Genomic DNA, 12,525 nt, shown 5'->3' with positions numbered 1-12,525 from the left:
TGGGTTGGTTGGTTGGTTTGTAATATTTGTAAACCTTGCCAATACTACAAGTAGTCGTATTGCCAATTTTATTTAAACCTCGTCACTTCGCCGGAATGTATTAAGTGAACATAAGGTCGGGTTCGGGAAAAGAGATTTCTTAGAAAAAAGTCTACTCTACAAAGACTGAGTTTTACTCTTCACGACATCAACACTCAAACAACTTTCACTACTACACAGTCGTCAAGGCAACACACTGTAATTTACCTTTAAACATTTATTACCTTTTCTTCACTTTCACTAACACTAACACTTCTTTTCTTATACACAACTTCGATAAAAAAAACATCGGTCATAACATAACATAACAGCGAGGTCATAACTATTAGCTAAACTAAAGACTTGAGGAAAAAACAAACTAAAACACTTAAAGCATGGCAGCTCTGAAGGGGAGGTAGGAAAAGTGCCCCTGAATTAGCACTTTAATCCCCATGTTCTAGCCACCCGAAGCCGGTGCCATCTCTCTCAGAACATCATGCCATCAAAAAGAGAGAAACCCCACTTCCAGACATGGGAACTCAAAAAGTTGGAAGGTGGTTTCATCATAAGTAATATATCTTCATAGTTAAAAATATAATTTCAACATCTAAATATTCCTTAAATGTAACCAATGACTTTCAGATACTTCTAATAATTTTCTAAGTGATTGTCTCTTCAGCTCATATTGCAATTCGAGATCGATCCAATGGGTTGGTTGGTTGGTTTGTAATATTTGGGATTGTCTCTTCAGCTAATATTGCTATTCGAGATCAATCCAATGGGTTGGTTGGTTGGTTTGTAATATTTGTGATCGTTTCTTCAGCTAATATTGCTATTCGAGATCAATCCAATGGGTTGGTTGGTTGGTTTGTAATATTTGTGATTGTCTCTTCAGCTAATATTGCTATTCGAGATCGATCCAATGGGTTGGTTGGTTGGTTTGTAATATTTGTGATCGTTTCTTCAGCTAATATTGCTATTCGAGATCGATCCAATGGGTTGGTTGGGTTGGTAATATTTGTGATTGTCTCTTCAGCTAATATTGCTATTCGAGATCGATCCAATGGGTTGGTTGGTTGGTTTGTAATATTTGTGATTGTCTCTTCAGCTAATATTGCTATTCGAGATCGATCCAATGGGTTGGTTGGTTGGGTTGGTAATATTTGTGATTGTCTCTTCAGCTAATATTGCTATTCGAGATCGATCCAATGGGTTGGTTGGTTGGTTTGTAATATTTGTGATTGTCTCTTCAGCTAATATTGCTATTCGAGATCGATCCAATGGGTTGGTTGGTTGGTTTGTAATATTTGTGATTGTCTCTTCAGCTAATATTGCTATTCGAGATCGATCCAATGGTTGGTTGGTTTGTAATATTTGTGATTGTCTCTTCAGCTCATATTCGAGACCGATGCAATTTGTTGTCTTTCTCAGTTCACGTGTCAAGCTCCATACTTAAAATAACTTAAGTCATTGGTGGTTTTCTGGCATCCTTTGAAACCTGGAAGGTCATTTAGAAGCAAGCAAGCTTTTTATCTGTATGTTTCATCTGTTTGTGTGTGTGTGTAACCCTCCACACAGCAAGGCAAGTCAAAGTGATTTCAGAAGTTTGCATATCATCAGACGAACTTGAAACGGCCCTGTAAGAGTAGCAAGTAGCACCGAAACATGCCCAACTTGAGGCTGACTTTCCCCATACTTCAAACTCTTTTCCACCTTGTCTCTCTCCACAGTTTTCACCACTTTTTAATGGAATGCTGACCTCCATGAGCCTTTGATGATTTCTTTCAGCCAAAGCAATGTTATCACCCATTAACTGTTCAAAATTCTTGAAAGTGCCTCAACCGCTTGAATGCATGAGCGTTTGGTGATTTCTTTTCAGGCAAGGCAAATTTAATAACCCTCAGATTGTTCACCATTTCAATGAGACTTTGATGATTTCGTTTTAGACAGAAGCTGAGACTCTTCAGACAACGAAATTGGCAAAGGGGGGGGCTGCCACCAAGAAAGAGACCCCTAGAAAGTCGGGTCAGGAGACGATGGAGGAGGGGGAGAGGAGCGGGGGACGTGGCGGCCTAGCCAGCCAATCGCGGACAGGGATGACGAGGACTTCCTGGTCACACCTATTAACCCCAGGATGAACTTCATTCCAGAACTGCCGGGTGTTGCCAATCAGACCAGGATGACGAGGGCTTCCTGGTCACGTGCAATTAACCCAAGGAAGATCAACTTTACTCCAGACCTGTAGGATCTGGACAGACAAGGATGATGAAGACTTCTATGTCACGCCCATTAACCCCAGGAGGATGAGCTTCACTCCAGACCTGTCGGATCTGACCAATCACCGATGATGAAAACATCTATGTCTCGGACACTAACCACAGGGTGAAGAGCTAACCGGACCTGTCCGATCTGGACGCCTACTGGCACGCAAAGACTGCAGGAGAGCGGCAGGACAGCGCAGGTCCCTCTTTGCCTGAGGATCCCTTAACAGATGGCCAGCACAGGCTGGTTAAGCCGGTAGCTCCAGTGCCGGGGAGGGTAAGGGGGATGAGGGACAGGCCGATGCCTTACAACAGACTTAATGTAACTAACGTTGGCATGACTGATCAGCATAGAGCACTGTCTTGTGACTGTAACGTTGGCATGACTGATCACCATAGAGCAGTGTCTTGTGACTAGTTTTTTTCCCGCCGACCCTAGACTTTTTTTTTATTGCATTTGTAAAAAACAAAAGAAAAAAAAAGCGTCAAAACGAAAGTAACAGATGGCAAACGACACAAGGGGGATAACCCCGCATCCCTTTTGTCTCATTTATTTTGTAATGTGTTGTCTTTCTCTTTGCATAGTAAGTCCCGTCTCTTTGCGTCACCGTCTAGTTATTTTTCTATCCTGACCACACACACACACAAAATCCCTACCTACCTACCCTATTTTTTGTAGCCATGTTACCAGAAACATACAACTTTTTTTTTGGCCTAAGGTCAAAAATCACAACTGTCAATTCAAAACCAATAGTAACTTCTTTACCTATCGTCCGACAGTATCCATTATCTACAACAATACAAATACAAGGACAACAACAACAAGGACATCAACAACAAGGACGACAACGACGGCGACGACAACGACAACATTTAAAAGATAACAGAAAATAAGTTCAAGTCGACTTGAACAACTGGATACGAGTGTCATACAAAAAATGAAAGAATTTAAAAAATCCAAATCTTGAGTACGAAACTGTCTCCAAAAAAAATGTCGATTTCCGGTTGGGGTTTATGCAAACCAGTAACGAGTATGTGAACCATTTGAAGGGCTGAGATAGAAACATTGGAAGGGAACGCTCGGTTGCAGCTTGCTGTTAACGTGCATTTACACCGATTGACTGCAGATTTTACTGACGCTGTTCAACTGCCGCCTGAAGAGTTGTGCGCACAAGTGAACTGCAGTCCTGCGAAAAGGTCACTGCGAAGCAAATTTTGGTCAGGTACATTGCACACCACAGAGCGCACAAGAACACAAACATCTACAAGCGAGACAGCTGCTCAAGCTTTGATTAAAGCATGTGAGCCGTTTGGAGAGAAAACTCTGGTAAGTGATGTAATTAACACAACCACAAATCAATGATAAATGTAAACAAAAACATACAAAACACCCCCCCACACTGTCACACCCTCATTTTTCAATCAAATTGATTGAAATGTTGGCCAAGCAATCTTCGACGAAGGCCGGACTTTAATATTGCATTTCAGCTTGGAGGCTTAAACATTAATTAATGACTTTGGTCATTAAAAATCTGAAAATTGTAATGAAAATTATCATCATCATCACCATCACCATCACCATCACCACCACCACCACCACCACCATCACCAACCACGCCGCCATTAATGTCACCTCCTCCATCTCCACCACCACCATCACCAACGCCACCAGGAGGTGGTGGAGGTGGCGGCGGATGTGGTGGCGGCGGTGGTGGTGGCAGTGGTGGTGGTGGCGCTAATGGTTGTGGTTGTGGCGACGAAGGCGGCGACTGCTGCACTGAAACCTGGCCCCCCAGAGCCAGCTCCCTCCGCCTAACCTGACTTACAAAACTACGCTCCCGTCCCCGTCCCCGTACCACCCTCCTTTCCCCCCAAACCTCTGCCTCCCTAGCTATCCTCCCTACCAAACTACGCTCCCGTCCCCGTCCCCGTACCACCCTCCTTTCCTCCCCAACCTCTGCCTCCCTAGCTGCCACCCTCCGCTCCCTCTGGTCTAAATACTTCCCATCCCTCTCATCCTCTCGCATCTCCCTCTCCCGCCCCCTCAGTCCCTCCTCCCGCTCCCTAAGCGCCTCCTCCCTCGCCGCCACTACAGTGGTCGCCGCTTAATAAAACCACTTCTGGACCGACGAAAAATGGCTTTAATAAGCGGCGGATTTATTAACCGGCGGTCCAGGAATACGTCATTTTCGAAAAAAAAAATCTCTTGTTTACGTCACTCAGTCACTTTCTTTCGTCATTTACACTTGTTTGAATCTAAACAAAACTTCACGAAGGATGTTGAACTTTTGTTTTAATTATGTACATGTACGTGTACTTTGATCACTTCGGTACATCAATAATTTCACTGTCACCGTCACGAACCATTACTCGTCAGAGAAGAACGATTTTATGAGTGTTTGTTTGTTGGTCGTCTTCCACATCAGAACAAGATAATGTGAGTTTTAGTCACAAACTACGTGATTTCTCTGAGAAAACTGGTTTTAATAAGCGGCGGGTTGGTTTTATTAACCGGCTTTTTCTAATACATAAGATATAGTGATAAATCCGGACCGTCTGAAATCGGCTTTTATAAGCGGCTGGCTCTATTAACCGCGGTTTTATTAAGCGGCGTCCACTGTACCACCCTCCTCTCCTCTAACCCCGCCTCATTCACTCGCAGCCTCTCTTCCGCACGCCTTACTCTCCTCTCATCCTCTCTCACATACAGCCTCATCCACTCCCAGCCACCACTCTCATCCCTCCCTATTTCCCGCAAAGGACGGCACTCCGCACGCACGCGCTCACTCAGTCGCCTCATTCGCAACTCCATTCGCGCAACTTTCGCACGCAAACTGACCTCCTTCCAGCGCACTCTCCTCCCATCTAAGAAAGAAACAAAAAGGCTTTGATTAGACAAGGGCAGTGATATTTACAACAACAATTTATTGTCTGTTAAAATGATACGTTTAAATGGAAAAAAACTGACACACCCACCCTGCGTGTAATACACATTTTCCACAGCGGCACGTAAAAGACCTTGGTTCTGCCATAAGTTGCAAATTTATGACTGATAGCACCTAAATACGCATACACTTGTATATATCTCATCTAAAGTCGGGGTAACACCCCAGGGGAGGGCAGTGTAGAGAACGATGAGGCAGGGGAGTGGGGTGTGGCGGGTGGGGGGTAGGGTGTAGATGACCTTGCTCGGGTCTGGCGTCGCCCCCGGCGGAGCGGGCGAACCGTTTGCCAGCCATAGATTTTAGGAAGTACATGAAGCTTTTTTTCTGTTGGTGGCTTTGCTGTGAGGGAGTAAAACTTGAATTTCTCTCTTCAATTTGCTTTTGGTTAGAGATAAAGCGCACGGCACTGAATTATGCCACCAAAAAACAACTTAAGCCTGCCAAAGAACAGCAAAAGCTAAACACGTTTGGCATTTCAACGATATCGTGCGTTACACGACTAGTAGCATTATTCTGGAAAATAACAGTGCCAATGAGTGTCGGTGCTTAAAACTCCACAATCAAGGAAAGTTAAGTTTTGTCACTTGTAGAGTCTCGGTATAGCAAGAAATTCAAACAAACGGTATTTTAATAAGGTTAACTATTTATGGCTGACACTGAGAAACTTTTGTCGAATCTGTCAAGCAAAAAGCTCAGGAAATCATGCACTTTAAATGGTGTGCCAATCAAAGTAAGAGTGCTGACATTTTTGATTGCTTTTTAGTTTGTTTCTTTTTTGGGAGTGTCCTGTTTGAAACAAATGTAAAAGAAAACATACGCACACAGTTGTTGGTGCATATTCTGATATGTGTGTGCACTTGATTTTGCGTTTTCAATCGGCTACCCTGGCTTCGTCCTTCCTGATCGAATGGGGGTGTAGTTTTGATATTTGTAGGGAATAGACTCAGTATTTCAAAGGTCAAATGCCGATTTCTGTATACAAATTTAGACAAGGACCTTTAAAAAAAGTTTTCGAATTCGGCGATCGACTCAACAGTACGTAGTTTGACAAAGAGCAGTAGCAATACTTACCTCAGATTACCTGATTTAAACCCTGTGGACTTTAACCATTTATATTATCTAGCCAAATGTCTGCATTGGTATATACACTAAGTCACCACCTTCGAAACCCCTTAGATCATCGGTGACCTCAAGAAAGCAGTTACAGATAGGTTCAGGGCAATCACTAGATAGAAAAGCATTCGTGCCAATGACAATTTTGGAGGTGTAATTTAATGGAACACATTTTGGAGAAAAGGAAAAATGTCCAACACTTCTACCTACTACTCGACTTGAATCTTTGTAGAGTGGTGGTGGAAGAACTGAAGTTTATGCACAACAACTATGAAAATATTTTGTCAACTCATTTGACTGGAATAATTAACGCCTTTGCTGTCAAGTGCAATGTTGCGCAAAATTCATCATTGAAATGCACACATTCATATATGGGAAATATTGTCCCTATCTTGCCTATAACTGCTGTTTTCAAGTCACTGATTGTCAAATATTGAAGTATACTGTAACAATCTTGAGGGTTTAAATCGAGCAAGTTTGGCTATCACTTAATTTTAAAACTCGTGCTGCTGAGGCAATCTCTGAAATTGGCAAGTTTATTTGAAATTGACTTTGGTGTAGTTTCAAAGAAAGTTTCCAAATTTGGCAATCGACTCAACAGAACGTAGTTTGACAGAGAGCGGTAGGGATAATTACCTGAGATTTAAACCCTCCAGACGTTTACCTTTAATGTTATCTGAATGTCTTGGTATACGCAAACGTACACCCCTTCACCCCCTAAATCATTGGTGATCTGAAGAAAATAGTTACAGCTAGGTTCAGAGTAATCACTAGATAGGAAAGCATTCGTTCCAATGACAACCTTCGCTGTCAAGTGCAATGTTGAACAAAATTCAGTGAAACGCACGCATTCATCCATGGGAACTATTGCCCTAAACTTGCCTATAATTGTTGTTTTTCAAGTCACTGATTGTCTAATATCGAATAAGGTACACCATGTGATTCGATTTTCCCCAAAGGTAACAATCTTGAAGGCTTAAATCGAGCAAGTTTGGCTACCACTTAATCTAAAAACTCGTACTGTTGAGACGATCCCTGAAATTGGCAAGTTTATTTGTAACTGACTTTGGTGTAGTTTCAAAGAAAGTTTCCAAATTTGGCAATCGACTCAACAGAACGTAGTTTGACAGAGAGCGGTAGCAATACTTACCTCAGATTTAAACCCTCCAGACTTTTACCTTTTGTGTTATCTGAATGTCTTGGTGTACACAAACGCCCACTAAATCATTGGTGATCTGAAGAAAGCAGTTACAGCTAGGTTCAGAGCAATTCACTAGATGGAAAAGCAATCGTCCCAATGACCATTTCGGAGGTGTAATATAATGGAACACATTTCGGAGGAAAGGAAACATGTCGGACCAATTTTCTACCTACTACTAGACTCGAAACTTTGTAGAATGTTGGAAGAACTGAAGTTCACTCACAACTATGAAAATATTTGCTAAACTCATGACTGCAAAAAGTAACCCCTTCGCTGTCAAGAGCTAGGTCGCGCAAAATTCATCAATGGAACGCACGCATTCATCCACGGGAAATATTGCCCTAATCTTGCCTATAATTGCTGGTTTCAATTCACTTTGTTTAATATTGAATTAGGTATACTGTATGATTCGACTGTCCCCATGGGTAACTATCTTGAGGGCTTAAATTGAGCAAGTTTGGCTACCACTTAATTTTAGAACTCGTACTGTTGAGACGATCCCAGGAATTGGCAAGTTAATTTGAAACTGCATAAGTTTGGTGTAGTTTCAATTTTGTGTCTCCAAATTTGGCAATCCACTCAACAGAACAAAGTTTGACTGAGAGCGGTAGCAATACTTACCTCAGATTTGTAACAATTTAAATCAAGCAAGTTTGGCTACCACTTAATTTTAGAACTAGTACTGTTGAGACGATCCCAGGAATTGGCAAGTTTTTTTATATTAAAAACTACTATAAATAAGGCTCGGGTCGACCGAGAACTTGAAATGGGATTCGTACGGGGACGGTTCTCTGATCTCGCTGAAAGTCACGTGATGCTTATCAACGGCATCGGTAGAAATTGATGTTTTCCGATTTGTTTACTCTTTGTCTTAGAAATTGTTTCGTGCATTTCATATTGACATTTTTTATTGAAGATATCTTATTGAAGAATTTACAGCGCAAAAGCGGTTCAAGACTATGACCCCCCCCCCCCCCCCACACACACACACACACACACACACACATACCCACACACTCCCTCCCTGTTCTCCCGTTTGCTCATAATTCAGGGAGGGGGGGTGGGGGCTTAAGCGTTATCAGACATAAACGAAATAGTATGCAACAAAGTTTTGGAGAAAGGGCAACTTGCAAAACAGACACCTGAACAGATTCTAAGTCAAATTCAGCACCACAAACGACTCAATTAAGTTACAGAAAGGTATACCGTTTCAATCTTTGTTTTCGTATCTTTTGTTTCTTGAGAGGGAGGGGGGCGAGATTGGTTCTTCGGGGCTGTCAAGTCTCCAAAACAAATTTGACCATAAATGGCCACCACCACGTGTGAGATGAACAATTTTTTCTGTGTCCCCTTCTTTCGTTTCAGTTTGTGTAACATGTCTATTAAAACAACAAAATGCACGAAATGCTACAAGGGGTTATGATAACTAGAAAGAACAATAGTTTTAGGAAGTTCATTTGCTTACCAGGTAATCTGTTACGGCAACTGGGACACAGAGGCATCTCGAAATCTGTCTTGTTGTCACCGTATGTCTGCTTCCAACGGTGGCAAACTAAGAAAGAACGCTGAACGTGGTGACATCCGGGTCCTTGCCACACCCCCCCCCCCCCCTTCCACTCCAAACATCACCTCCACCCGGCCTTCGTCAAATTATATGTGTCTATTTTGTAACCAAAGGGGGAGTTTGTTGCAGTCACCTCAGTCAATGTCGTTGCTTGCTGTTGGTGTGTGTGTACCACAGTTGAAAAAAACCACTTGGCGTTGGCATTTAGAGTCATGACATGACGCTTGCGGGGAGAAATGTAAAACAAAAGAAAATTTGCACCAATGTAAGTCAGGCTCTGTCACCTCGTGCGCCAAAATGGACTCGCCCACCACACCCAAACGCACTGGGCCAGAGTTGAACTTTGTGTCGCCAAGGCCGGGAGCAATGCAACATTTGCACGCAGCATGTTGCACGTGCGTTCAGGAAAACACTCAGTCCACTCAGTCCAAATCGGTGCGTGCTTGTAGCCGGGGCTGCATTTGTTGTTTGCTGTCCCTACTCCTGTGAGGTGTAACTCAGATCTTCATGTTTTTTTCACCTGTCATAATCATTGACACCCCAAACGGCTGAATTTGCTGTCCAACTTAGCCTCCCGATATGCTGTCTGTTTTTCAAATCTCGACCTCCTCCCAACCCCCCCCCCCCCCCCTCCCAGGATACTTTTATATTTTGTAGCTCCGGATAAAGCCTAACGCAACTAAGAGCAGAGTGCTATGACACATTTCCTTGTTGTGAGCTTCCAGCCCAGTTTTGACCAAACAATTATTGCAACAAATTTCGAACCCAAATAAAAGCATTAATTTCAGTGTCATTTCATCAGAACTTGTTCACTTAACCATCAGGATCCCCTTTCGGGTTAAAAGACTGCCGCTCAAATAAAGGTACCCTCAAAATCAACCAGACGAAAGCAGAAGAGCCGAATGTAAAATCGGGAAAAAAATCACTAAAGTCAAAACTTTGAAACTTTCACATACCAAAAGAAAGTCAAACCAATTATCCGTAACCAGGGGCGGACGAGGGGGGGGTTTCAGGGGTTTCCGGAAACCCCCCCCCAGCCAAAAAAATTTTTTTTAAATGGTGTTTTTTTGGGGTATTAATCAGTGACAAAATCTGCTGCCTGAAACTGGTAATGATCATCCTCAAAATGCACCAGATTGCACCATTTTGCATCCTTTTTTACAAAATTTTCCGGGGGGGCATGCCCCCGGACCCCCCTAGCAAGCTAGGCGCTTTGCGCCGTCGGCTCGGCGCTTCGCGCCTTCACACCCATATCTTCACAATATACTTTTGGAAACCCCCCCCATAAAATGAACTGATCCGCCCCTGGTAACTCTTAACATTATAAGATGTTTGATGGGTTGTTGACAGACCAGCTTTTTTGTCGTCCGAGGGGGAGCATATCGTCTTTTGTTTCATATTTATTGACCAAGGCCGAAGGCCGCGGTCAATAAATATGAAACAAAAGTCGATATGCCCTCCGAGGACCGACAAAAAAAGCTTGTCTGACAACAACCCATCAAACATCGTTTTTGTCATCATTTTGGTAGCGCGAAAATAATTGCATCATCAACAGAGGGAGCCATGAGTTGAAACGCGAGTTTGGTTTTGAAAATACCGTTTTTGGGGCCCCACCACGCTGTTGCAATCACTGAAGGCAGGCGCGAGAGTGAAAGCGCTACAAGTACAAGTGAAAGCGAGTCAAGGAGATCTGTGTATTAATTTGATGACATGTTGAGACAAGTATGTCAGGTTTGAGGAAGAAAAGTTCTGTAGGTTCCGACTAACTGAATGGTGTGTGAATCCAGCAGTACGCGTCTTCGACTTTGGGCCGACAGCGGCGTTTCATTGCAAAGAATGACCTACATTTTGCATTTACTTGCGATGGGATTGCCCCGCTGTTTCGAAGAGTTGCTTGTTTGCGGCACTGTCTCGGTTCGTGACATCTCTTAGCTGATATGTGGATTAAACGTGCGACGAATCGAGAGCAAGGAATAGCAGAAAGCAAAGATGAGTGAGTCGCTTTTCTCTTGTTTTCCCTCTTACCTGTGAGCCGATGAACTCCCGAGCGTTTCTATTGGGTTTGGTTTTGAATATCCATGTAACCTGCTTTCTGTAACTATGGTAACTGGGCATTTATTCCCCGGGGAACATGACATTTATTTCCCAGATGCTTGTGAATGAAAACTCGTGAAAATGATGACAATATGTTTTGTTTAGCTACCTTGCGCATTTCGTGTGCTGTCGTATTCCTACTGATGAAGGTGTCAATCGCAAGAGCGGTCAAAAACGGGACTTTTGCGTCATTTTTGTTAGAGGTATCATGACAAAAAACGCTGCACTTTAGCACTGACTTGTTGGATTGTTTTGAAACTTCCCGAATATTTAACCAACATACTTCAGATATTTCATGGGAAATTATGGATCGTTGCAGTTATAAATCAAACGTTATTCAATGTTTCAAAAGGAGAAATTAAGTTCGTCATAGGAGTGTTCATTTGTGTCCAAAAACAAGCGTTCAATTCGTGTGTGTGTGTGTGTGTGTGTGTGTGAGTGAGTGTGTGTGTGTGTGAGTGAGTGTGTGTCGGTGTCAGTGTGTGTGTGTGTGTGTGAGTGAGTGTTTGTGTGTGTGAGTGAGTGAGTGTGTGTGCGTGTGCAAGTGAATGAGTGTGTGTGTGTGTGAGTGAGTGAGTGTGTGTGTGAGTGAGTGTGTGTCGGTGTCAGTGTGTGTGTGTGTGTGTGTGTGTGTGTGTGTGTGTGAGTGAGTGTGTGTGTGTGTGAGTGAGTGTGTGTCGGTGTCAGTGTGTGTGTGTGTGTGTGTGTGTATGTGTGTGTGTCTGTGTGTGTGTCAGTGTGTGTGTACGGGCAAGTTTAAACGGAGAGGACATTAAGTTAGGGTTACAGCTCCGTCCATCGCCCGGTATCGCGTGGTATTTCGTCGAGACTGGGGGCTAGAGGTGAAAAACGTGAGAGCAGCACTGAATAGGTGGGCGAAAAAAGAGCAGCTATGCAGTGACAATAAAAACTCCTCGAATCAAGCTTCTCTGACCAGAGCGGCAATTGTATGGTCAACTCTTTTCGTACATTGAGTGACACGGGTGTTTTGAAGCACGTTTATGCAGGCACTTCAAAATGCGCTCACCGAAACTGCTCGAGTAGTGAATGGGGAGCAACTCCGGTTAATACTTACAAAATTAACACGCGTATGCTGCAGCTTGTCTCCCCTCGATGTTTTTTTGCGACTTTCATGTACATACTTAAAATCAAAACGGGATTCACACACGTATACGTCCACACACAAAAACAAGTAGAAAAGAGAAAGAAAGGTGTTTAGTCGCTTGTCAGTGATGCTCATTCGCATATGTGTGTGTGCGTGTGTGTGTGTGTGTGTGTGTGTGTGCCGTGTGTGTGTGACGGTGTGCGTCAGTGTGTGAGTGTGTGTGT

Source organism: Littorina saxatilis, linkage group LG16 (assembly GCF_037325665.1).
Source record: "Littorina saxatilis isolate snail1 linkage group LG16, US_GU_Lsax_2.0, whole genome shotgun sequence".
Classification (NCBI taxonomy): Eukaryota; Metazoa; Mollusca; class Gastropoda; order Littorinimorpha; family Littorinidae; genus Littorina; species Littorina saxatilis.
This window is presented reverse-complemented; position numbering follows the sequence as displayed.